This window comes from Crotalus tigris, unplaced genomic scaffold, assembly GCF_016545835.1.
Source record: "Crotalus tigris isolate CLP2741 ecotype Arizona unplaced genomic scaffold, ASM1654583v1 scf7180000017678.2327064, whole genome shotgun sequence".
NCBI lineage: Eukaryota > Metazoa > Chordata > Lepidosauria > Squamata > Viperidae > Crotalus > Crotalus tigris.
The window spans coordinates 70,754-97,608 of NW_024096561.1; positions in this window are offsets into that span (position 1 = coordinate 70,754).

Sequence of the window (26,855 nt, forward strand, 5' to 3'; positions counted from 1 at the left end):
CTTTAATGCAATTTTTTCCTAAAAGCTATGCTTCATGTTTCATTACAGGCGAATACTTAAGCTTGTTGTATTATGGTATTTCAACCATAATAGGTGAAGATGTGTTTGTGTGGTGATAATAATGAACCAAAGAACATTCATTATGCAGAGCTTTTGAAAAAAACAAGAGCATTGGTAGTGAAATCCTTCTTTAATGTAGAAGCTGGAACTAACTGGAACATTCTAATGCTGAAATAAATGTTAAAATAAGGCAGTACTTTGCAGATTCTTTTAGGCAGAAGTATCATGAAAGTGAAACTATAAATATCAGCTTATACAAAGGCCAGGCTTAACTATTCACTGTTCCAGACTGTAAATCTTTCCAAGAGCTTGCAGGCTTTCCCTAGCCTCCTTTTTTTTACAAGTTGAAAAACCCAGGTAGAAGAAAGGGGAGAAAATCTTAGCTCCATCCCTATACAGAACTTTGCATTGTGGATCACAAAATAATTGTTTGCTGTTATATTAGTGCAATGTAAAGAGGCAGTGTGACATATCAGTTAAGACACTACACTAGTAACAGGTGGTTTCAAGTTCAGATCCAACTTCAGTCATGAAATTTCTCTGTATGACTTTGGACCAGTTGTGCTCTGTCAATCTAACTTATCTCACAGGGTGGTTGCTATAGAGCAGAGGTGTCAAACTCGCAATGTCACGTGATGTGTTGCGACCTATCATGACTTTTTTTCCATTGCGGGCAATGGGGTGGGCATGGTTTTGCCATGACGCATCCAGTCCATGGGCTGGCAGTTTGACACCCCTGCTATAGAGAAAACAGGAGGTAGGGGCCACTTTGTATGGGCTCCTGAATGAAAGATGGGATATAAATGTAACAACTAAAGAAACAATCTCATACAATAAGTTTTGTGCATGCATTTTCATCATCAAGGCAATCATGTGATTCTCTATAATGGAATCAGCAGCCTTCTAATGAGAAGACAAATCTGTAACTTGATGCTATCAACATGGGATTCTACCACATTGAAGTGTAATAGTTCTCATAAGTGCAGACAAGAATGGAAGACACTTTCCTTGCATGCTTGTGTTAAGCTCCATCAACATGATTAGTATCAAAAAATAAACACCAACTGCTCATGTGAGTGGCATGACATTAAACATTTATCTTTTCTTTTCTTTTTTTGTCCAAAAAATTGCTAGAGGCTCTTCCAAGATAGATGGATGGATGGATGGATGGATGGATGGATGGATGGATGGATGGATGGATGGATAAATGGATGGATGGGTAAATGGATGGATGGGTAAATGGATGGAACAGTTTCATTGTGGTGATGCTTTCAGTCTGATGCTCTCTAGATTTTTCAGACTTTATCATCCATAGTTAATACAAGTCCAACGTTTGCATTTAGTTCTCTCACCTTTATTATGCAGGAAAGTTCACAATATCCAGCATACTATAAACAGAATTGGAAAAGCTGCAGCAGTATCCTAGACTGCTTCCTTGTGGAATCAGAAAAAAGTGGAGAGGACATTCCTTAAATGATTCATTAGTCAATTAGTCAAACTGAGTCTTAGGGAAGTACCTTCATTTGCCTAAGGAAACAGAACTAGCCAGTGTGGTGCAATGGTTACCGATGGAGGTGACACTCTATTTATTCCCTGCCTTCCTCTAGAGTTGTGAAATAGTTGGATGTGATGGTGGCTCAGAAGGTCCCATCACAAAGACATTTTCTCAAATATTCAGTCAGTTTGTTCCAAACCCCTGTACGGAGGTTGCTAGGGATTGGTGGTGGCATGCTTCAATTCTCTCCCATCTTAATCATTCTGATCAGGTTTCTTTGCCAGAGGTGGAGACAGTTTTTAACTTCATGCACTCGCTTTTTTGCACCACTCAGCTGAAGAGGAACAAATTGCTCTTTCTCTGTTGCTAACAGAAGCAGGGAAATATCAAGGTTGTTCACGATTATGGGAGGGTGGGTAAGATTAAGTTTTCTCTCCCTCCCCCCACAAACCTCATGAACATTGCTATTCTCTACCTGCTATATCAACCAACTTTTCACCTGGAAAAAAAATAGTTAAAACAAAAAGCAGCATGCCCTAGGCAAACCTCCAGAGATCTAATATTTGTACGAGATATAATTCTGGTGCCATTTTAAATTCATGTTATGAGACAGATAAGTGGAAGGTCCCTATTTACATGAGCTTTCCAAAATTCCATTGTGTTCACATGCTGTATAAACACAGAGGACCAAGGCTTTCCATAATAAAGGTCAAAAGGCTGGCAGTCTCTTGTCTCTTATCCTGCTGTTAGAGAAAAGATCAGAGCTATAAGAGTCAGGTTGAATTAATCCAGTGGTTCTGAATTATTTACTCCTCTATATATTTTTGTTCACATCGTTTTACATTTATAAGGTATTTCTCATCCAACAGCGGTTGGATACTGCATACTTCTTGTATCCAATAGGGTAGAACTTGGAAGTGAAAAACAAACAAATTAGTATTTGTATCAAAATCTATCTGGAAGTTGTTCTTTCAGTAATTCCAATACCGGTACTTATAGCCCAATAATTATCACGCCTGTTAAACACATTAATGGGATGAGCATCACTTGGAAATGACAACCAGCTTTGAAAATGCTGCTATGTAAGAACTGTTTTGCAATTTCTTAGAAATTTTCTTCGCCTGTGAAATAATTTTTTTTCCCTCACTACTTCATTCTTATAGTCTTTGAAAATAACTTTCAGGCTTCTGGAGTTTACTAGCTTTCTGTTACACATCCTTCCCTCAGCTTTCCTGTCTCCAGGACTCATAATATGTAGAAACGCAGGGATGCCAGAGCAGAAATCCACCAATAAAACTATGATTGAGCATGGTGTGTTGAGCAGGAGTTATTGGTGTCTCTCACAGGCTGATTCTGGATCAAAACTCACTTGAGCCTGCATTTATTTATGCTCCTGTACTTACTGAATCTCATGTCCACTGAGTTTTCCCTGGTCCATTTGACGTCTTCTCTACAATGATACCGTACTAGAAAATTCCTCTTGTATAAAGGATTTGAGTAAGCCTAAAAATATTACCCACATTTTTTTTAGTATCTCTTCTATGATCATTTTTCTTCCATTTTCATTCATAAAACTGAATGCCATTCTGAAGTAGAGGCTGTGTATCTTCTCTGGTAGGATATAAATTTGTTACAAATAGAGTGGCTAAGTTCTTATGGATTCTTCTCTTAGAAGGAAAATACTGGGTTTGTCCTGATATTTCTGGCTAACAGTTTCTTTTCTTCCTCCTCCTCCTCCTCCTCCTCCTCCTCCTCCTCCTCCTCTTTTTATTGTTTACTTACATTTTCAGTATATTTTATTCTGTTTTAATTGTCCTGGTCATTGACTGCATTTCATTAGTAAAGATAACAATGAGATCTCACTTCTTAAGTTTCTATGAGTGCAAGCCTATATGAAAAAAACAAGAAAGTTAGACAAGAAAACCAAAATTTGGGTCTCTATATATCAATTCATCAAATCCAAGTTCCTTTTTTTAAAAAGTTTGCTTTTCATCTTAGTTCTGCAGGACAAGAAGCAATAGAGCCTGGAGGCAGAGTCAAGAGAGGGATCAGTCTAGAGTTGTTATGTTGCCACAAGCAGTCTAAGTCCAACCCCTCTTGAATTCCATTAACTCTTATCTAGTACACAATTAGTGCTGACTGTTAATTGACTAGATTCTTGTATATAGGCATGAACAATAAATCAGCTTAATTGGAAATCAGTGTGCGGTCCCAATCCTTCAGGCCTAACAAGTTCTTTGATTTATTTATTTATTTTTGTTTTACAATGTGCACTGAACTGCATGAACCAACCCTAATTTAATTCATATTTGAGATGAATTCAGAAAGCAGCTTGTTTCAAATATATATTTTCAATTTGACTTTAAAAACTTATCCATAATTTCTAATAAGAAAGCATCGTATGGAAGCTGCTTCCATTTTTAGCAGAATGGGATGAAAAACCAGAGATGATAGGCCCTTTAGAAAATGCTATTCCTGCCAAGTTTCACTCTGAATATCATTATGAGCTTTACTGCAGTAACATACATATATGTCCATCATGCTAACTCTCTAAAATATAGTGCAGAAGGTATATGAAAAGTGCAGAAAAGAAGTAAGAAATAATAAGTAATGAAAATTAAAGGTATGACAGAAGAGGAAGCAAAAAGAAATATGTTGTTGTTAGTTGCGAAGTCGTGTCCGACCCATCGCGACCCCATGGACAATGTTCCTCCAGGCCTTCCTGTCCTCTACCATCTTCTGGAGTCCATTTAAGCTCACACCTACTGCTTCAGTGACTCCATCCAGCCACCTCATTCTCTGTCATCCCCTTCCTCTATTGCCCTCACTCTTTCCCAGCATTAGGCTCTTCTCCAGTGAGTCCTTCCTTCTCATTAGATGGTCAAAGTACTTGAGTTTCATCTTCAGGATCTGGCCTTCTAAAGAGCAGTCAGCATTGATCTCCTCGAGGACTGACTGGTTTGATCACCCTGCAGTCCAGGGGACTCGCAGGAGTCTTCTCCAGCACCATAGTTCAAAGGCCTTAATTCTTTTGCGTTCAGCCTTTCTTATGGTCCAACTTTCACAAACATACATTGCAACTGGGGAAACCATGGCCTTGACTATACGTACTTTTGTTGGCGGGGTGATGTCTCTGCTTTTTATTATGCTGTGTAGATTTGCCATAGCTTTCCTCCCCAGGAGCAAGCGTCTTTTAATTTCTTGGCTACAGTCCCCATCTGTGGTGATCTTGGAGCCCAGGAAAATAAAATCTGTCACTACCTCCATTTCTTCCCCATCTATTTGCCAGGAATTGAGAGGGCCGGATGCTATGATCTTGGTTTTCTTAATGTTGAGTTTCAAGCCAACTTTTGCACTCTCCTTCTTCACCTGCATCAAGAGGTTCTTTAGTTCCTCTTCACTTTCTGCCATTAGAGTGGTATCATTTGCATATCTTAGGTTGTTGATATTTCTCCCGGCAATCTTAATGCCAACTTTTGATTCATCTAGCCCTGCCTTTCTCATGATGTGCTCTGCATATAAGTTAAATAGGCAGGGCAACAGAATACAGCCTTGCTGGACTTCTTTCCCAATTTGAACCAATCGGTGATTCTGTGTCCAGTTCTCACTGTTGCTTCTTGACTTGCATATAGGTTTCTCAAGAGACAAATAAGATGCTCTGGTACTCCCATCTCTTTAAGAACTTGCCACAATTTGTTGTGATCTACACAATCAAAGGCTTTAGCATAGTTAATGAAGCAGAAGTAGATGTTTTTCTGGAACTCCCTAGCTTTCTCTATGATCCAGCGTATGTTGGCAATTTGATCTCTAGTTCCTCTGCCTCTTCAAAATCCTGCCTGTACTTCTGGAAGTTCTCGATCCACATACTGCTGGAGTCTAGCTTGTAGGATTTTAAGCATAACTTTACTTACATGTAAAATGAGTGCAATGGTGCGATAGTTTGAACATTCTTTGGCATTGCCTTTCTTTGGAATTGGAATGTAAACTGACCTTTTCCAGTCCTAAAGAAGAAATGTGCTTACATTTAATTTAAAGCAACTCCATTACAAACCAGTCTAACACTTCCAGGCTCTAATTCTTACACTGTCATTTGTTTGTTTGTTTATCAAATTAATTTGCCACCTATTTCATGTTCAGGTAATTCTTTTGTTCTTCTAACTTCTCACCTCTCCTATTCTCAATTGAATATCAACATCTTTGTTACATTTTTCTCATAATATCAATAATGTCAGTTTTAGATAGCTTTTCAAACTATTATATATCTTAATTGCATTTGCACTTAATATCCATATGTTCAATCAGTATCCTGTTTTCACTTTTTTTAAAATTTTAATTTCCCCTCAGTATTCAAAATATCTCTATTGTTTATAATTTCAAAGTAAGTTATATTTGGGTAACCAAAAGCTTCCTTTGTTCAAACTCTTGGTATTTTCCTGTTTCCCTTCTCATATCAAAATCTAATGTTTTAATTACAAATCTTATCTTTTTAGTTATGATAATATTTCTATTTCTAGCAATTATCTATTCTCCACCATATTCAAACATCTAGTTAATAATATAATATCCCATCTAATGGATCAAAAACCTCTCCTTTTCTTGATGATATATCAATGCTACTCAAACATAACTCCCTCAATAGTCCTCTTAAAGCAGTGGTTCTCAACCTGTGGGTCAGGACCCCATTTGGGGTCGAAGACCATTTCACGGGGGTCGTCAAACAACGCAGTCTGCCATTTTTTTCCCCCTTTTCCTTAGCTGTGCTACTCCCTTTTATTCTATTGGCTTTTGAAAGCCAATAGAATAGACTCTCTTGAATAGAATCTAATTCTATTGGCTTTCAAAAGCCAATAGGAATTGTCCAGGCTGTCTCTGCCCTGCTGAGCCCGTCAAAAGTCCCATTCTGCAAACGGTGCTGCACCAGTTGAGTAGTCCTCGACTTACGACCGGTTGAGTAGTCCTCAACTTATGACCGGTTGGGGGTCGCGGCATTAAAAAGGTTGAGAACCACTGTCTTAAAGCATTGCTTCAGTGATGTCAGCAAGCATAATTGCTCACGGGAATTACCCAGAAGAGCACACCTTGACAATTCTTAAACCTCCTTAACCACACACACACACACACACACACACACAAACTCCAACAATTTGCAAAGCATGTGTCCTCAGTCTTCTACTGTGTCAAGTTCAGACCACAACAGCTCAGAGAAACTTTGAAGTGCTGTGTTCCATAAGGGATAGTTTTCCTCTTAACCAAGCTCAAGACTCTGCCATTGAGACCACCCATGATGCACACAACTTTGGCTGAAGCAGTTGGGGATGGCAGTCATCCTTTTGTGGTAGGACAGATCAAGAAACAGACACCTCAAGAAATACTGGAACTGTACTTTATTGACGTAGACTATAATAATAGAATCTTGAAAATCTGAAAATGTTTTACCTTCCCTCCTTATATTAGTGAGGGTTAAGATGGAGTCAGTCTAGCTTCTTTCCATTTTTTTCCTTCCTAGGCTTCATTCATGTTTTGCTAGCACTGCATTCTGTCTCCAAGGTCACCTCTGTGATTCTCTACAATGGTGATCTTCTTCTGGCAGATTTGTTGTGGGAGCCTCCCCTTCAATCTGATCAGTGTTTGGCACTTGTTCTGCAGCACTGGATTAGGTAGAAGGAAAACTGGAACTATGGCTTTCCTATTTATTTATTTTAAAATGGCTTGGTCAAGTTTGCATGCATGTCTGTGATCACTATAATTGGTGAAGTATGCAAAGCATCACAACTTGGCAAAGCCACCTCAATCAGTGAGTGATTTTACTGAACAAAGCTTCTGCATATGCCCAATGCCATTTGTCTACTGCGGGGGTTCCCAACCAAGGGTGCTTGTACCCCCTGGGGATGTGAGACAATATTCCAGGGGGTGCGAAAACTTGAGTTTTCAAAATTATAGTGTATATGCATAATTTGTTGCCATTATTTCAAACTTTTGTAAGGGGTGCAAGAATATATCAGAAGCGTTCTAGGGGTGCGGGGTATAGAAAAGGTTGGGAACCACTGGTCTACCGTATTGATGACCCAATTGGTCCAGTTTTATACAGAAAAGGGGTGGTGCTGCTTCACTTACTGTAGTCAGGCCCTTCAACAGGCATGTCAGTAAAAAGCTTCCTGAGTCATGGTGCCCCTTTGAATGATAAAAAAGATGGAAGTGGATTTGCAAGAGTAAGCAAAATGAGCTGCATCCATATTGGTGCTCAACTGAGTCCATTAATTTTGCTCTTTAATACAAAGATGGTAGGTGAGGATAGCACTAGCACTAGCACTTTGATTTATATACCAATCCAAAGTTCTTTACAGCCCTCTCTGAGCGGTTTACAGAGTCAGCATATTGCCCCCAACAATCTGGGTCCTCATTTTACTGACCTTGGAAGAATGGAAGACTGAGTCAACTTTGAGCCGGTTAGGATCGAACTGCTGGCAATCAGCAGAATTAGCCTGTAATACTGTATTCTAACCACTGCACCACCATAGCTCTAAGGATTGCTTACAAAGAAGGGTAATTACTTGTTTTAAGAGAACTTTTCCAACATAGCACTTTTCACCCACATACAGCCTGCTTTCCGTACGCCCCCCACCATGCATTTGCTCTCCGCCATCCACATGCCCATAATATATGCTCCCTTCCTTATCTAGCAGGTATGTTCTCTTTTTCCATACTGGCAATCCACCCACAGTGTCCTCTGTTTCCACCTCACCCACCCACCATGTATGCTTTCTTCCTCATGTATTACCACACATACTCATTCTCAAAAATTTGGCATATTAGAAAAAGTCCTTAATGAAAAAAATGCAGATTTTTAACAAACTTTTTCAAAAAAAAAAAATCAGTTAGAAACGGACAAAACAGAATATTTCCCTTCAAGCACAGATAGTAGAACACAGATGATTTCTACAGACTCCCATATCTTTAACCTTCACACTTCGTAACACTTACCATTCAGTGTGTCAAACATCAAACAGTTATAACTTGGTGCAAAATATACTTTCCCACACATATGAAAACCATGCAGTAAGAATTATTCTGTGCAGACCAAATTCTAGAGGACAATAAATATATATGGGAGTGCAGTTTGGAGTGAATGTGAAACAATTACTGATTAACAGCTTATTCTATAGTCCTGTCACTGACTAAAAGTTATTAAAGAATCAAGGCATATTTTATTCATAGGAATTTATGTTAAAATGACAAATATAGCTATTTGATCTTCAAAAGATATACATTCTTATTAATCCAATTCAGTTTAAATCATTTTTCTCCTAAAGTTAATCTTAATATATTGCATTAATCATAGCTGAAAGTCGTGTCTAGTTCTCTCTCAATCTCTCTCTCTCTCTCTCTCGCCTGTGAAAATTTGAGTCACTTGGTCTAATATCTAGAAAACATCTTAAATCAATATGAGATATAACAGTTTTAATTAAAATTAAGAGTTTATCTTTTGTCAAGAGTATGCCTAGTGACTAAAATAAATAAGCATGGATTATACTTGATCTATGTGTTTTTAATTACATTAATATTCTATCCTTCAAGAATCACTTGCATATTGTCCCATTCAAGTCTTACTCACAGCAACTTTCAGATGTAGAAAGCTTTGTAGAAGCATCTCTAAGAGGCAGAAAACAGAAAATATACATTTGATGAAAAGATGAAATTACATTTGGATCTGACAAAGAAAACTATGGTCTGCTTCGAATAGGATTATATTTTCTGATAACACAAATGAGTCCTAGTGAACTTCAGTTTCCCTCTCCTCTTCTCTCTTCTCTCTTCTCTTCTCTTCCCCTCCCTTTCCTTCCCTTTCCCTTACTTTTGATGAAGAAATTTGGTACTCCAGCATTCAGGTTCTAAACTCATCACAGTTACCTGCCTCAGGAAGCTAGATTAAAATTGAGATACTGATATATACACACATATGCTTCTGTATACGTGTGTGTGTGTGTGTGTATATATATATATATATATATATATATATGTTTTCTGAGGTTTTCGCGGGTGTTTGTATGTAGGTCTTTGGTTGTTCGGGTTTTCTCCCGCGTAAAATTGGAAGTGTCTTGGCAACGTTTCGACAAAGTCTCATTCGTCATCTTCAGGCTGGTGCTTTCAGCTTTGTGCTTTGAGCAGCAATGTCAAAGCACGAAGCTGAAAGCACCAGCCTGAAGATGACGAATGAGACTTCGTCGAAACGTTGCCAAGACACTTCCAATTTTACGCGGGAGAAAACCCGAACAACCAAAGACCTACATACAAATACCCGCGAAAACCTCAGAAAACACACACACACACACACACACACACACACACACACACACACACATATATATATATATATATATATATATATATATATATATATATATACAAGAATGTTGCATAATTATGAATAAAAGAATAAAATACGATCACCGGGAGGGTTGAACCCATGTTTTGGATGAGGTACGTGGACGACACGTTCGCTGTTGTCAAAAGACAACATGTAGCTGCATTTATGGGAATATTGAATTCCATCTACTCTGATATAAAATTTACTGTGGAGGAGGAAAAACATAACACCCTCGCCTTCTTGGATGTATCCATCCATCGCCAATTGGATGGATCCTTACATACAAAAGTGTTCCGTAAACCAACTCACATGGACAGGATCCTCCATTATCAGAGTAATCATCCAGTTTCCCATAAAATCAGCTGCATTAAAACGTTATTTAAGCGTGTTGACTCCCACTGCAGTACGGATGAATATAGGAATGAAGAGAGGAGACACCTCTTTCGCATATGCCGTTATAACGGTTACCCATTAAGATTCATCAGACGGCATAGCGTAACAACCCATCTTCGGGCCAACCAACGTAGAGAAGAACCCTCCTTACAGAGAACACGCATCTCCCTCCTATACATTAACAATATCTCAGAGGCCATGGCCAGATTGCTGGCCCCCCATGGAATAGAGGTGGCTCACAAGCCAAACCAAACTCTACGGTCTAAAGTCATGCGCCCAAAAGACCCCCTACCTCCTATGGAGAAATCATCTGTTGTCTATAAGATCAATTGCAGGAATTGCCAAGGCAACTATGTGGGGGAAACAGCCAAACGCCTGAAGACTCATCTCCATGAACACCAATTGGCTATAAAACGGGGCGAGCAGCATTCACAACTTTGGATGCATATGGCGCAAGAGGGCCATCGATTTGGCTTTGCTAATACCTGTATCGTAGCTAGTGATGCCACGAAGGGAGGCTGGCTACTGAAAGAGGCCTGGTTCTCAAATGACAGCTCAATTAATCGTCGCATTGACTTGCATCCAGCGCAACAAGCGCTGCGGAAATGGGACTCAAATTACCACTCATTACATCGCAAGCGATCATACCAACACTTGCGGTGTTATGGACAGGAAGCCGCATCCCCCCACCACCGGGAATGCCTGCATACGGACGTAAATAACTATACCATCAACACCCCCTTGCCAGGTGACCGGTGCCGGATCGTGCAGCAAGAGAGTCTCCCACCCCAACATGTGGATGCTGGAATAGAGGCTACGGACTCCCCACACACGGAGAAAGAAAGGGAGGGGGCGCCTGATATAGATGATCTACACACCATCCAACAACCCCATATGAGGCTCACACACACCCCAGGAGGGAGGAAGCGATACCAGTGGAGCCGGAACACCTAAAAGACTTGTTAAAATCTCGGAGTTTGCGGTTGCCCATAGCAACGAGGAGGAGCGTCCCACATGGAGAGGGGAGAGAAAGCATAGAATGACAACCCGCTCGATCAGTAAGGGGAGGAGTAATGAGAGCGGTTTGAGTGCCAAACAACGGGAGGGAACGGATGTAAGGAGGACTGGGGTGGGGAATAAAGACATGATTGCTGAGGCATACCATACTCAGATAAGAGCTGTTGACATGACAAAGGAAGAAAGAGGTATACAATTGGAAAGGGATATTAACCCACAGTTAGTGGAACCCTATCCCCATCATAAGACACAAGAAAACATCAGATTGAATCCTCCCCCCGATACGGCAGGCGTTGGTATTATCGGAAGAGGAGGGGATGCAAGGTTACTAACGCCTCCAAAGACCAATAGTGGAGGGATAGGGAAGGGTATCCGAAGAAAAGAACATAACATTATAGACACATCTTGGTTATCAGCTGGCCAATCAGGGCCAGTAACACGGCCTAGGAGCCGTGTGCAAACGTTACTTGAACCTACTTAAACCACCTTTATTGTAATGGCCTTTTAGCCCTGACGATGCTGGGGAGTTCCCCCAGCGAAAGCTTGGCAACTTTTTAGTATAAGTATATTTTTAGTAAAGTATTCTTACTTCAACCCTCCCGGTGATCGTATTTTATTCTTTTATTCATATATATATATATATATATATAATGTTTCGACAAAGTCCCATTCGTCATCTTCAGGCTGGTGCTTTCAGCTTCGTGCTTCGAGGAGCAATGTGTGGTCTTAGCTGTTTCTTCCTTTTAACTGCCAGTGGGGGTATGAACTGATTGGGTGGGAGCTGGGCTGTGTTCTGATTGGGTGGAGGTGTGCTCTGATTGGTTAGGGGCGTGGCTGTGCTCTGATTGGCTGGGGGGTTGGCTGTGCTCTGATTGGCTGGGGGAGTGTTCTGTTTGGTTGTGCTCAGGTTAGTCTGAGTTGCAGGGGGGTTTAAGATTTTGGGCTGCCTTGCTATTTTTTGGCTTCGCGTTCGTGGTCGTGCTTCATCTTCATGGAGGGTGTCAGTTTGCTTCATGTATGGATTGGAGGGGTTTAAAGTGTCTAATGATGCAGCTGTGGTCTGGCTTCTGGTTTGTGGTCGTGCCTCACTGTCTGTGTGGCTTTGGGTTTGCTTTTTGCATGGATGTGTGGTGATGAAATCCTGTGTGGTTTTTGTGAGTGTGGGTCTGGTATCATTTTTTGTGTTAGGGAGTCGTTTGTCAATAAGGGCGGGTTTCCAAATGGCTGGTAGGCGGGAGGTATCATCTCGCTTGTTCATGCTGTGTGGCCGTTTTTCTATCTCGATGGCTTCTCTGATTATTCTGTTATTAAAATGTTCACTTTTGGCAATGGTTCTGGTATTTTTAAAGTCAAGATCTTACTGATTCTGTTTGTGGTGCCTTTTATGTATGGGAGGAGGGGTTTGCCGTTTTCTTGTTCTTTGCTTTGGATTTTAGTGGGGGTTTCTTTTTGGATTACGTTTGTAATCTTATTTCTTTGGAATCCATTGGATGTTAGTACATTGGTGAGAGTGTGTAGTTCACACAAACACAAACACACACAAACACACAAACCAAACCATCTTGTTACAAGAAGGCTTTGCATTTACACTAGAGCGGCATTTGTAGCACTAAATATGAAGCACAGACCTTCTTTGATTTTATCTGGCTACAAAATAAAACCCAATATGGTATTCACAGAACCTTCCCCATCCCAATACCTAATCTTCCCCAAACTGTTTTTTAAAAAAACAATAACTTAACAGACAGCCTTGCAAGTACATTGTTGTTGTTGTTAGTTAGTTGCAAAGTCGTGTCCAACCCGTCGCGGCCCCATGGACAACGTTCCTCCAGGCCTTCCTGTCCTCTACCATCTTCTGGAGTCCATTTAAGCTCACACCTACTGCTTTTGCAAGTACATAGTTTGAACAATTATCTTCTGTCTGATCAGGTTCTAATAGCTTCTTTTCTTTCTCATAAATTCACTTCCAAATTATTCCATCTAATGCCAGTGGGAATATAACTGGTCCTTGCTGCTGTATTACTTGGGCTAAAAAAAAAGTTTGCAACCAGAAAAAAAAAAAAATTGCAAGCCACAAATAGCAACCCAAATGCAGCATGCAGAACATTTAGAATCTGTAAGCAGCCAAGTTTTGTTCAGAGGATGGAATGAGATGGAATGAAGTGTTTTGCACATTTCCATATTGCAACATCTGGCATTTTCAAGGGTTCTAGGCAGAAATATTTATCTAGGAGCCAATAAAGCAACATCAACAAGATAACAACAATTGTGTTCGACCATTAGTTTTCAGTTATTGAATTAGTTCTTTGCATTTTAACTAATTCAAAATTTCCCCCTTGGATATTTTATAGGGAGGAACTAGAAAGAAGAACCATCTAAACTGACTGAAAATACAGCTAAAAGCCTTTCTTTGTTCTTTGTTTTTCTGCAAATTATTAGAAGCTGTTGTATGCAGTTTTTTTTAAAAAAATGAAAATCTGAATCTCAAACTGAAATACATAATCATGCATTCAGGCCTAATGAAGAATTCACCATCATTAAATTATCCTTATCACAATTACAATCTCAACATATGTTTGTGAATACTATAACTCTTGGAGTCCACTCAGTTTAAAAATACTATTTTTTTCATGTGCTAATTATACCATAAGCTAATCTGTTTGTTTTATATCAGTTGATATTTCCTTGTTCACTGTCAATTCCCTGATTACTTATGTAATTCAAAAAATATGCCAGTAATTCAACTTCTGTTGTTCATAATAAATTTTCATATTCTGCTGCCTTTGACATAATCAGTTTTGGAAATTAATGCTCTTTCTGAATGAAGAAGAGTGTGGAGATGGATGAAAAAAAAATTCGGCAACTCTATATCCTACCTAATAAAGAAGACTCAATAAATTATAAATATAATACAAATAAATAAATAATAATTCTACCTTGACATGGTTGTGGGACTTGTGTGCTCTGAGGAAGATGAGAGTTATGATAAAGATTCAATTATATTTGACCAGCCTCATCAGAAAAGTAGGACGAATGGTGTCTCTCCCATAAAAAAATATGGTAAGACCTAAATTACATGCATACATACTAAATTACAAACCCATACTGGCTTAGTCATTGCCCAAGTCCACCAGGACCGCCTTAAGTGTTCGAGTTCCTGAACATCTGGTAAAAAATGAGCTATGGGACTGTTGGCTGAGCAACCAGGGCCAGCAGTTGCAGAACTACTGGAAGAAAAGGTGCTTACTGCAAATATACAGAGATAGAAATCCTGCAAGAATACCTTTAATGTCATCAAACATCCACATCTCTCTACCCCCGGTCCTTGGAAGGACTCAATAAGTGGACAAAAATGCCAAATCCAGTTGAAACATCTGGCTGATTGTGCAATGAACCAAAATAAATAATAATTCATACATAAATAAATACTCAAAGACTAAAACCAGCCTTGAAAGTTCTATTATCATCTTATTTTTGAACTGTGATATTAGCTCTTGTAGATACATACATTCATATTGCTTCCTTTCAGGGTAAGAGTCATGATGCCAAGTGTAGATACAGAATAAGAAGTTGGAGGCAGGAGATAAGATAAATGAAAAGGAGATTTTATTACATTTAGTTTACCCCAGCCTCAATTACTATACTACTCTGTATCTTTCTGCCATTTAATCATCCACACTTCTACCACATCCCTACAGCACTTCACACTTTATCTTTTGTTCTTTAAATTTCTTACCTCTCTCTTTGAAATGATTCATCAGTTCTATCTAACCTTGACTTTCGTGGTGCCCTTTCATCTCAACCCATCAACTGTTCCTCCATAAATTTCTTCTGTGATCAGATCCTCATGCAATTTCTATCTGACCAAACTGCCTGAATGTACGTCTTTCATACATGTCACTCACTGTCAGGGCTTTCCTTGAGAAATATTGAAACTAGAAGCCTTGAAGGACAGAGATTTGAAGACACTGCTTTTGATGAGCCAGTTTTATTACAATAATTAGAAAAGTTGTTCATGAAGAAATCCTGCACCTTCAGCTTGTAAGATGCAAGCCGTATATTTAGCAAAGCTTAACATGTAAATCCCTTTATCCTGCCTTTATGGCTTGACAGGTTGAGAGCTGTTCTTTGGAGGAAAAAAGAAGTTGATATCTGAATTTTGTTACTGTAATCTCCCCCCCCCCCCCATCACAAGGTCTCTTCTTCTAGCCTTGCTGGATTTAGCCTTCATACCTTTCTGTTTTTTCCCTTCCTCCCCATCTTGGTTATGAAGTTAGATGCATCCTTCCTGCTCCTAGGCAGGTGAACCTAGCAGGGCCTGTGAGGCTTTCTCCACCATTGTATTTACAGGAGCTGAAAAAAACCTTCTTCTCCCTCCTTTCATGCCAGGGAAGAGATAGAAGACAAAGAGGGCCAACACAAAGATCTCCTGTTTGGCAACTCACTTCAATCCTGAACTCTCCCTCTCACAGAGTGTTCAGGGGCAAGGAATCTTGAATAGCCCATTTATAGTAACCCACTAACCAAGGGTCCCACAATGTCCATGACTCTTTCCAATCTTTAACTCATCTCTCAAATTTAGGAATCCATCTCAATTACATCCCCAAAACTCCCTCTTCCATCTCAAGGAGAGGGCTTCTGTTCCTCTCTTGAGATTGATCCAACCACTACCAAACTAGATTGAAAACCTAACACTTCTATCTCTGTGTCTGGTAAGTGCCAGCCCTACAGACTTGTTCTTGTCTAATTATTGTACAAGGAGCTACCATAAAAGATAGGGACATATATATCCTTTGCTGCCTTCCAGGATCTTTTTATTTGAAAGGAATCCTATATATTATATAATTCAAAATGCCATCCATTGGCGTATTCTCCAACACCAGGATTCAAAAGCAACTGTACTGTTTCTATCCAGTTTCTTCAAAATCCTTGGATGATTAGGCTCTTTGTGGGGAATAACAGGGAAGATCATATGTCAGAACTTATTATTGCAAATCTGAGTCTTGATTAAGCTTCTTGAAAGGGAACTGACTCATTTCCCAACAAGCCAGTTCTGGGGTATTAGGACATCTACTGGAAAAGTTACCCTTTTCCCCACAAATTCAGCATTTAACCATGCCTCAGACAGGTGGTATGTATAAGGAAATCCTGGGCAAAATAACCTGAACTTCTGCAGTATAAATTTAGAGCTATATATGTTGATGAAATGAGGAGGTGATAAGCCACCTGGGAAAGCCAAGGTAAATCATCAAAACAATTAAAAAATGAAAATTAGAATATTTTGGACATGTGATGTGACACCCAGAAAAATACAGCATAGTCCATTTCATCCTCCAGGGAAAGATTGAAGGCAAACAAGGTCCAGGCAGAAGAAGAACATTGTGGCTTCAAAATCTAAGGGATTGGTTTGGACAAAACTCAGCAGTACTTTTTCATGTGGCTGCTGATAAAAACAAGATCGCCAACATCCAATAACAGATATGACACAAGAAGAAGAAGATACGTTGATGATGCTTCTCTGTAGCTGACAGTAAATTCTTAATGACTCCCAAATGCATGGATTCAACATCTGAAGACTCTTGATGAGCAGATGGAAGTGGAGAAGAAGGAAATGATAAAGTAATACTGGTAACACCTTTCTTTTCCCCTATACTCTGCCATAATTCCCTGAGAATTATGTAGCCATACAGAGTTGGATGAATTATTCTGTTGGAATGGCACCTGGACTATTATAAGGCAAAATATGAAAGAACATATAAAGTTTGACTAAATAAAAAAACATCCATTCTTTAGCACAAAATAGCCCACATAAATAGACTCAGTGATTGTTTTCTGCCTGCCTAGCAGTCATTTTAATGAAAACATCCTGCCAGAAAGATGTGTTGATTTGCAAATACGATTAATATAAGAAGTCATATCAAAATGAACAGTGCAACATTTTATTTCAGATCTGCACTATTGTACCAAAGAAGGCAAAGAAATGGCTTGGAGGGCAGAAGAAAACGAGATCCATCAATTAATAACCAAAATGCTCCTTCTAATGGATCAAAGTATTGTGGAAGACCCATATTGAAAAATTTACAATTTACAAAACCAAAAGGAAACAATTTATCTCAACATTTCTCTTTCAATTAGGAAGTACATTTATAATAGTACCCTTATTTGGATTAATTTGAAATTGAATATTAGAAATCAGCTTATTATTCTGCAGAATATTGTATGAATAAAAAAGACTAGTTAATTTCGTTCTTCTTTCAGCTCTTCATTCAACTTTCTCTTAATTAACATACCCACATTTTTAACATCTTCCCATTGGTTTTTATTCAGACAGGGGAGCAGTTCTTCTTACCCTTGCCTCTGCAAGAGTAAATTTATTTTACAAACTTTGATATTTTTGTCATATTTAAGTAGGATTAATTAGGTAGGAAATTCAGGATTATAGATCTTATTTCCTTGGAACTGAACAATCACTAATTACCTTAAAATAACTATTATAACTTATCTTTTTCTGGTGGAACTGAGGCATGTGATGCTAGACTGACAGGTAAGGATGGAAAAGGAAACTATTGCCATATAAAAATGGTTAGAAAGGTACATAGGCTTTGGATATTAAGCCTTCCATTTATTTTCATAGTTGCTTTACAGGTACTTCTCACTTAATGTTCACCCATTCAGTGACCATTTGAACTTACAATGGCACTGAATGAAAGGGACTTAGGATGGGTCCTTGTAGCTGCAGCACAACAACCCTGCAGTCACAATTTGGGTGGTTGGCACCTAGCTCACAATTACGACATTTCAGCATCCTGTGGTTGCATGATCACCATTTGCAACCTTCAATGCTGGCTTCTGACAAACAGAGACAAGGAGGAAGCCAGCATGAGGTCACAAATGGTGATGCTGCAATCGTACGGGATTACAACTGCCATCGTAAGCCAGAAGGATCATGTTGTATTGCACCCATGACCACGTTGCTTAACTATGGCATTTCCAATCCCAATTACACCAATTCTCTTGGTTTGTTGTTTGTATATCCCTTCTAATTATTAAGACATCAGCCAGTTTCTTTGGCATGTCCAATGTCATTTTTGTAGCCTATCATTTTTAAATCCACTTTCAAATCAGTATCAACTTTACCAGGTAAAACTTGTTCTTTTTCCATAGCATCTTTTGAACACAGTCTATCTATAGAGGCAGACATTCTTAAAATTAACTTCAAGCTCCATTGTTCAAAAATATCCTTCAATATGTCCAATGTTAAAATATTTTGCTCAGTTCTGTATTAGTAAGTCAAATGTAAGTGTTTTTCTTCTTTAATTGTAATCTTTAGTTCCTTCTAGTCCAAATTTTAAACTTTTATCTTATTGTTTTTTAAATAAATAAATAAATAAAACAAAAGCATTTTCCCCTAGGAAGTATTTTTATAATTCCCAAATTCCAAGATCTTATTTCAAATTTATTTGGCCCCTTAGTTCATTTGTAACTTTCTAAAATCAAAATTTTAATCATTCTTTTGCTGCTTATCTAAGAAAAATGTTTAAATTCTTAAACTTGTATTTAAAACTTTGTTCACTAAGGATTGAAGGTAATTCACCTTCTGTTCTAAAACAGAAACTTGTCAGTCTAAAAGTTGGTTAGTTGCTTGCTTTTTTACTTTCCCAGAAGTAAAGTCTAGTTCCTGTGACATTCAGTGACATCTAAGAAAGGTCAATTTGATTGCCTGTTGTTGGTTTATTATTAATCATCATTTTCAAAATAAAGTCTCTCTTCAACTGATTTCATGCATGATTGATTAGAACAAAAACAGAGGTGGGGTTTTACATTTTAGCCATTGATTTATCTCAAAAAATTTACTCAGCACATTTAGCTCTTTGTTAAATGTCTTTGTAATTTTTTTTCTATTTAAGCAAATGAGACATATATGTCATTATAATATCATCAATGACAGTTTTCTGCTGTACAGTCAAAATTGCTTCACAAGTCACAGTATGGTGTCTTTTGAAATAATTAGGTTTCTGAGAATCGTTGTCTTACCTGAACGCCTTTTCTCAGCATGATGATGGAGAATCCAACGGTGAGTTGTCTCAGCCTTCTTGCTTAGATAAGACTAAGTCTAGAAAGTTGCCATGCCTCCTGCAGGGCTAGACTGTCCCAGTTTTCGACCGAGGAGAAGCAGCCAATGATAGTCTGACACGTTGGCTCCTCCTACCCCTGACACAGGTCCAGACGGCCTTTAAAGAGTGGGTGTGGATTCTCCATCATCATGCTGAAAAAAAGGCGTTCAGGTAAGACAATGTCCTTTCTCCAGCATGATGAGTGGAGAATCCGCCGGTGGGACATACCAAAGCCGCTCATGTTCCTACAGGGGGGAAGCAGTCTGGGCTTGTGTCCCACCAGATAAAATCACCTGTTGCAATACCCTCAGGCCAAATGAAGCATCCACAGAAGCAAACTTGTCCAACCTATAGTGTCTGATAAAGGAGGATGGAGAGGACCAAGTTACTGCCTTGCAGATCTCTTCAATCGATGCCTGCGTCGACCAGGCCATTGATGTAGCTGCACTGCAAGTGGATGTGGCTAGGGACTGGTAGGGAATGTGACAGGTAAGCACGGGCGATGCAAGCCCTGATCCACCATCCAATGGTCGAAGAAGAGACCTTCTGACTCATGGAAGAGCGCTGGAAAGACATGAACAGAGCCTCGGACTGCAGAAGGCAGACGTTCATTTTAAATAATAACGCAGGGCCCTGCGTACATCCAATTTATGCCACTGCCATTCCAGTCTATGGGAAGGATTGAGACAAAAGTTGGGAAGGACTACCTCTTGAGACCTGTGAAACCAGGTATTCACCTTGGGGATAAACGATGGATCTAAATGAAGGACCACCCTGTCCTCATGGAACATGCACAGGTCTCCTCTAATGGAGAGGGCTGCAAGCTCTGAAATGCATCTCACTGATGTGACCACAATCAAGAAGGCCACTTTCATTGAAAGGAGCCACAGAGTACAAGACTGCATAGATTCAAATGGTATTGAAGTCAGGGCCTGAAGAACCTGAGACAGATCCCAAGAGGTGTATTGACGTATCGCCAGTGGCCTGGCGTTAGCCACCCCCTTGAGGAAGGTGCTTACCACTGGGTGCTGGGCTAAAGGGATAAGATTGTCACAAATAAGCACTGTGGATAAGGCCACTACCTGTCTGCGGATAGTGCTAGGAGTTAACCCCTTATCCAGACCCTCAATCAAATAGTCCAGAATATTTGGAATGGTCACTGAAAGAGGTTGTAGGTTGTGCCTTGTACACCACAGGCAGAAGTTTCTCCAAGTCGCATCATAAATCCTATTTGTAGAGGGGCGCCTGGAAGCTTGGACCATAGCGATCACCCTCGATGAATAGGATCGTCTGGTTAAATTCTGCTGCTCAAGTGCCAGGCAGCCAACTGGAGCCACTGGAGATCCAGGTGTTGAAGGGCCCCTTGGCTGAGGGAGATGCAGTCTGGAGGAATCCTCCATGGCGGTGAGATGGAAAGCTCCATGAGGTCAGCAAACCATCGGTGTCTCGGCCAAAGTGGAACAACCAAGATGATCTCCACCTACTCCTGCATCACCTTGCAGATGGTTGCCGGAATCAGGGGGAGGGGAGGGAAGGCATACAGCCTGGGCCACCTGCTGCGAAGAGCATCCGTTTCCTCTGCCTCTGGGGAAGGGAACCTGGTGAAGAACCTGGGCAGTTGAGAGTTGGTTGGGGAGGCAAACAGGTCTAACTGAGGCTGGCCGAACCTGTCTAAGATCTCCCTGAACAGAGCTGGGTCCAAGCGCCACTCGGAGTGGTCCACAGTAGCTCTGCTCAGGGAATCTGCTTGTTGGTTCACCTCCCCCGATATATGCTCTGCCTTGAGCGAGTCTAGATTGGTCTCTGCCCAAGAGTTCAGATTGTGTGCTTCAAGCATAAGGGACTTGGATTGGGTTCCTCCCTGCCTGTTCACATGTGCCTTTGCTGCCATGTTGTTGGTTAACACTAGAACATTCTGTCCTGCCACCATGGTGGAGAAGTGGTGTAAGGCCAGATGAATGGACCTGAGTTCTAGCCAGTTTATACTGTGGCAAAAGTCCGAACGGAACCACCAACCCTGAGCCAATTGTGACTGGAGGTGAGCCCCCCATCCAAACAAGCTGGCATCTGTGGTCAAGGTGAGCCTGGCAGGCTCCTTGAAGAGGGATCCCTTGGCCATTGCTGGTGAGGTCCACCACAGGAAGGAAGACAAAGTCTGGTGTGGGACCCATACTCTCCTTTTGGAAGAGCTCATGTTCAACTTCTGGTAGGGAAGAAGGAACCATTGAAGCTCTCTGGAGTGCAATCTAGCCCATGGAAAGATCCCCATACAGGATACCATTTTCCCAGCAACTGTGACAGCTGGACCAGAGGAACAATCCTCTCCATTCAGACCCGGTGTACAAGGGCCCGGATGCTGTTCCTGTGTTCTTGGGAAAGGAAAACCTCGTAAAGGTTCAAGTCTATGATTGCCCCCAGGTGGAGGAGGTGATTTGAAGGGACCGTGTGGCTCTTTTGGAAGTTCACAGAGAATCTGTGAACCTGAAGAGTCTTGATGGTGATTGCCAGGTCTGACTGGGCCGAATGGAAGGAACAGGACTGGATAAGGGTATCGTCCAGATAGCATTGAATGCGCACTGGGATCATTCTCGGATGTACAGCTAATACTGCCAAGATCTTCATGAACACCCATGGGGCTGAGGAAAGGCCAAACAGGAGCTCTTTGTACTGAAAATGCCGATGCACGTAACCAAACCGGAGGAATTTGCGGTGCTCGGGTAGGATGGGAAAATGAAGATAAGCTTCCGTTAGGTCTATGGAGGACAGGAAATCCCCCTTCCTGATGCTGGCCAGGAAAGACTTAAGAATCTGCATCTTGAACCACTTGTAGGCCAAGTGGTAATTTAGTCCTTTCAAGTCCAATATCGCTCTCCAGCCCTCCGAGGCCTTTGGTACCACAAACAGAATGGAGTAAAACCCCTGTCCCTCCTGTTCCGTGGGCACTGGTTCTATGGCCTCTATCTGTAGTAGATGGGAGATGGTCATGGACATAAGTCTTGTCTTGGTGGTGTTCCTTGTGTTGGGGCAAGTGAGGAAGCGTCCTGGAGGTATGGTTAAGAACTCCAGGGCAAGGCCATGTTGGATGGTGTCTAGCACCCAGGAGTCTGTGGTGGCGGCCTCCCAAATGTTGGCAAATAGGGATAGCTGACCACCTATGGGAGAGGCCTCCCTGGAGTCATTTGTTCCGTCTATACGGATGGCCTCCGGAGCCCCAAAAGGGCCGTTTGGTCTGGTACTGGGACCTGGGTTTGGAGTTTTGGCGGTCCTGCTGCCGATCCTGCCTGGGAGGAAAGGAACGCAGATTTTGAGACCAGTGCCAGGCTGGTCCAGCACGAAAGGGCTGTCTCCAGTCCCATGTCGGCCAGTGCAGAAGGACTGCCCTCCAGGAGTCCTGCTGGGATCTCCTGTCCACTCTCCTGGAAGTGTGTGCAAGGACCTTATGTTTGTCCTTTCCTGCAACCAGGTAAGGATCGAGGACCGTACCGAAAAGGTGGGTACCGCTGTAAGGGTCGGTTGCCAGACGCCACTTGGACTTTAGGTCGACCTGCCACTGCTTGAGCCAAAGCAGCCTGTGGGCTGAGACACTGGCTGCTATAGACCGGGCAGAGTACCTGGCAGAATGAAGAAAGGCATCCGCTACATACTCGGATGCAGCCACCAGCTTGCCCAAGGTCTGCTGTGCTCGCACCTGGTCAGGTGGAATTAGAGTCTGTAGTTCTCGGAGCCAGATGATAGAAGATCTGGTGAAGAATGACAAGGATGTTGCTGCCTTTATAGACTACGTCAAGGCTTGGTGAGACCTGTGAAGGGAAAGTTCATACCTCTTGTCCTCTGCTCTTAGGATATCAGCCATGTCCCCTGGTACAGTGGGGGAAGAAAATAAAGAGGTTAAGGGTGTGTCCACAAGTGGTACCTCCAGGAGCAAAGAAAAGGAAGAAGAAACATTAAAAAGTTTTTTTCTCTGTTCCACTTGGAGTGGGGGGGTACCCAAGGAGGACCACTGCTTTTGTACCATATTGCGGAAGAAGAGCAGAACAGGAATTTGTTTCTCCGCAACCACTGGCTCAGAGAACAATGGGTTTGAGTCCTGGGTGGTAGAAGGTGTCGGCTGAGACTCCTGTTTAGGGGCAATGTTCGCCAAAGCACATGTTTTCAGGAGCAGCGACCTGAAGAGGGATTGGTCAAAGAGGCCGGTAACAGAGGAAGTGTCTGGAGATGCTTCCTCATCATCAAACATCAGCATTCCAGACATCCCGTAATCCTCCGACCCCGATTCTTCTCCCTGGGAGGAACTGTCTGAGAAGGCAGAGCCTGGAAAGGGGGCTGACTCAGTCTATTGCCAGATTGACGGTGGAGGACCGGGTACCAAGGAGGGCTGTCCTCCCATAGAGGAGGCTATGTAGTGAGCAAAGGCCTGAGCCATGAAGGTTTGAAACTGAGACTGGTCAGGCCATGCCCCCTGTTGTTCCGGTGGATGGAGGCCGGCTGCCATAGGTGTGAAGGTAGCCTCCAGATGTTGCTGAACTCTAGGGGAAGGGGAGATCCCCCAGGGGCCTGTAGTAAGGGAAGGGGGAGGGAGATCCACCTGTCCAGTTTTCCCCTAAGGAGACCAAGCCTGTGGGGCTGAGATAAGTGGCACATATTGTGGTTCGAAGGGTGACCCTTCCAGTGGAGTGGGGAAAACCAATTCTGCCCCACTGGAAGTGAGCCTCTGTGCTCTGGAGAACTCACGTTCTAGCACCTGATGTCTCCTCATGGCTTCTCTCTCAGCAGTTTTGGAGGGATTCTTAGTGGAAATGGCCTTGGCCTTAATTTTCCCTGCTACCTCTAATTTGGAGGGTTTACTTTTCTTCTTGGCAGGGGGACCAGAAGAGCCCTGCATAGCTTGAGGAGTCACACTGTGAGCCATTGTAGCCAAGATATTCCAGGTAGGAGATATCTGGTGTGGGAGCAATTCACAATTCTGGCCTGACAGAGAGGGAAACCCAAGCTCTGACCCAGATACAATGGCTGACAGCCAGGTAGTTGCCTGTTAGGCCCTGCGACACAGTGCCAGCACCTATAAGGTCACTGATAAAACTCCCTGTAATCAAGGGCTTCTCCGCAACCACATTCTGTGAAATTACTGTCAGGTGGTGAGGTTATGCCACTCAGGGGATGTATGAGGAAAAAGGACCCTATGAGTTGTTCCTCAAATCCCTCCCTAACAAAAAAGGGGGGTAATGTCCCTGAAGCTCCCCTGATGCCTCAAATTGCAGGTCTCAAAGGCTTGACAGCCAGTGCTGGAAATGGCTTGAGGCTGAGGAATGTGCAGCTCACAAAATGGCGGCCTTGGCAACTTCACCTCACCCTGGGTTCCACCAGTTAATTGAAAATTGGGAGGCTGGGTATGCACAAAATTCCTCCCAATGATGCACTAGCAGGGCAGCCAGAAGGGGTTCCATGGCCTCAAGTGCTCAAACTCCCCTTCCAAAGCTTTTTTGGGAGCTGGCAAGCCGTTTGCGTGCCATCCAAAATGGCAGCCACGCCCAAAATAACAGTTGGCTGACAGGACTAGCAGAGCCTGAGGGCAGATTGCGCTGCCTGAGCAGCCTGCCCGGAGTCCTGGGGAAGGTTCTGACCAGGTCGAAGTCACTGATTGTCCAGGAGCAGAAAGGAATGAATTAAGGAGTCTGCTGCTCTGCTCAGCCTCCCGAGAGCCAGGAAACCTCCGAAAAGGCGTCTGTGAGCTCTGTGTGATGTCTGAGGGCCAATAGGAATCCAACAAATTCTCCAGCTAATTAAGTCAGTTGGGGGTCACCTGGAACGGCGAAATCCCCCTCGCCTCAAGAAGAGTCTTCCCAGCTGGCCGGGAGGCTCGGATCGGCTGAGGTGAGTAAGATCGCTCTAAGTATGTTAAATAAGGCAAACAGTCCAAAGCCAGTAACTTGGAAAAAATTTAGAAATTTTAGGGAAAAAGGCAGTTTCATGATGTAGTGGAAATTTCACCAGGGTTCGCAGCCTAATAACTAAGCCTAGAAGGAGCCAAATTATAGTGTCCTGCTGAGTGAAAACTAAGTTGAAAAACTGGGACAGTTTAGTCCTGCAGGAGGTGTGGCAACTTTTTAGACTTAGTCTTATCTGAGCAAGAAGGCTGAGACAACCCACCGGTGGATTCTCCACTCATCATGCTGGAGAATGAAAGTATTTTGTGATTTCCGAAAATTGCAAGTTGAACCCATTGTATTGTTTTTCTTTGCAAACTGGGTAAAATTCCAGTTTACTACTTGCTCAGAATTCATATTAATTTGTCCCTTTAACAATAGTTCCAAATTTATTTCATGCAGAAATATATACCTTCAACTTATCATCATCATCCCCACAAAAGAGTAAATTTATTATCCTGAGATTTGAAATATTGCTGGTATTGCCCATAGGTTCTTTACCTAGGGATCCAGAGAGAATGTCAGGCGATATACTTTTTTTTCCCCAGAAGTCTTGTTGCTTATGAAGAATTAATTGAACATCATGTGCTATGAAAAGTTAAGATATATTGCTCTTCTTTAAAGAGATATATATGCAAGGTACCCAAAAGGACGAGGCTTTAATAACACAAATATACCTGCTCCTTAAGCTAGTTTTTTCTATAAATTGCATTCATCTTTCCCTACCAATCCTGAACATTATGACGAAGTGTTAAGATTTGCCTTTTTGAATTTCTTTCCACTGGTCCAAAAACACCTAAATCTGTTATAAAAACACAATGTTTCATTTGGTGCAAAAAATAATTTTTGAAATCACACTCTTTTATAGGGCATCTTGGAAAAGAAATCTGGTTGTTTCCAAAAATATATCGTAAACATCCTTCTTCCTAAGGTTGAGAAAAATGCCCAGCCCAAAGTCACTGAGCTGACTTTGCACTTAAGTCAGGACTCAAACTCACAGTCTCCAAGTTTCTAGCCTGGTGCCTTCAACCACTACACCAGGTTTCTACCGCAGGTAGTTAGAATCCCAAATTCTTAAGAATCACTTCCAGAATTTTCATTTAGTTAGCAACTATAGAGACTATCTTAGATAACACAGAGAATAGAATAGAGCAGTGGTGGTGAACCTGTGGCACGCGTGCCAGAGGTGGCACTCAGAGTCCTCTCATGCCATCACCCCAGCCCCACCTCCCCCACATGGCCCCCTCACCAGCAGCCTCCAAAGAAGCGTTTCTCCCGAGCACGGCCCACGTGGAGCCATACAACCAAGGACATGGCAGCCAAGCAGTGGAGACAAGCGGGTGGGGCAGGTGGGGTAGGCAACGGATGGGGCCAGATTTGGGGCATTTGGCCTTTAAAAGGTTTGCCATCATTGAAATAGAGCATTGAGAAATATGGCTGGCATAGAAGTTCCTGCCATGCAAGCAAGATGTTGTAGAACCACTATA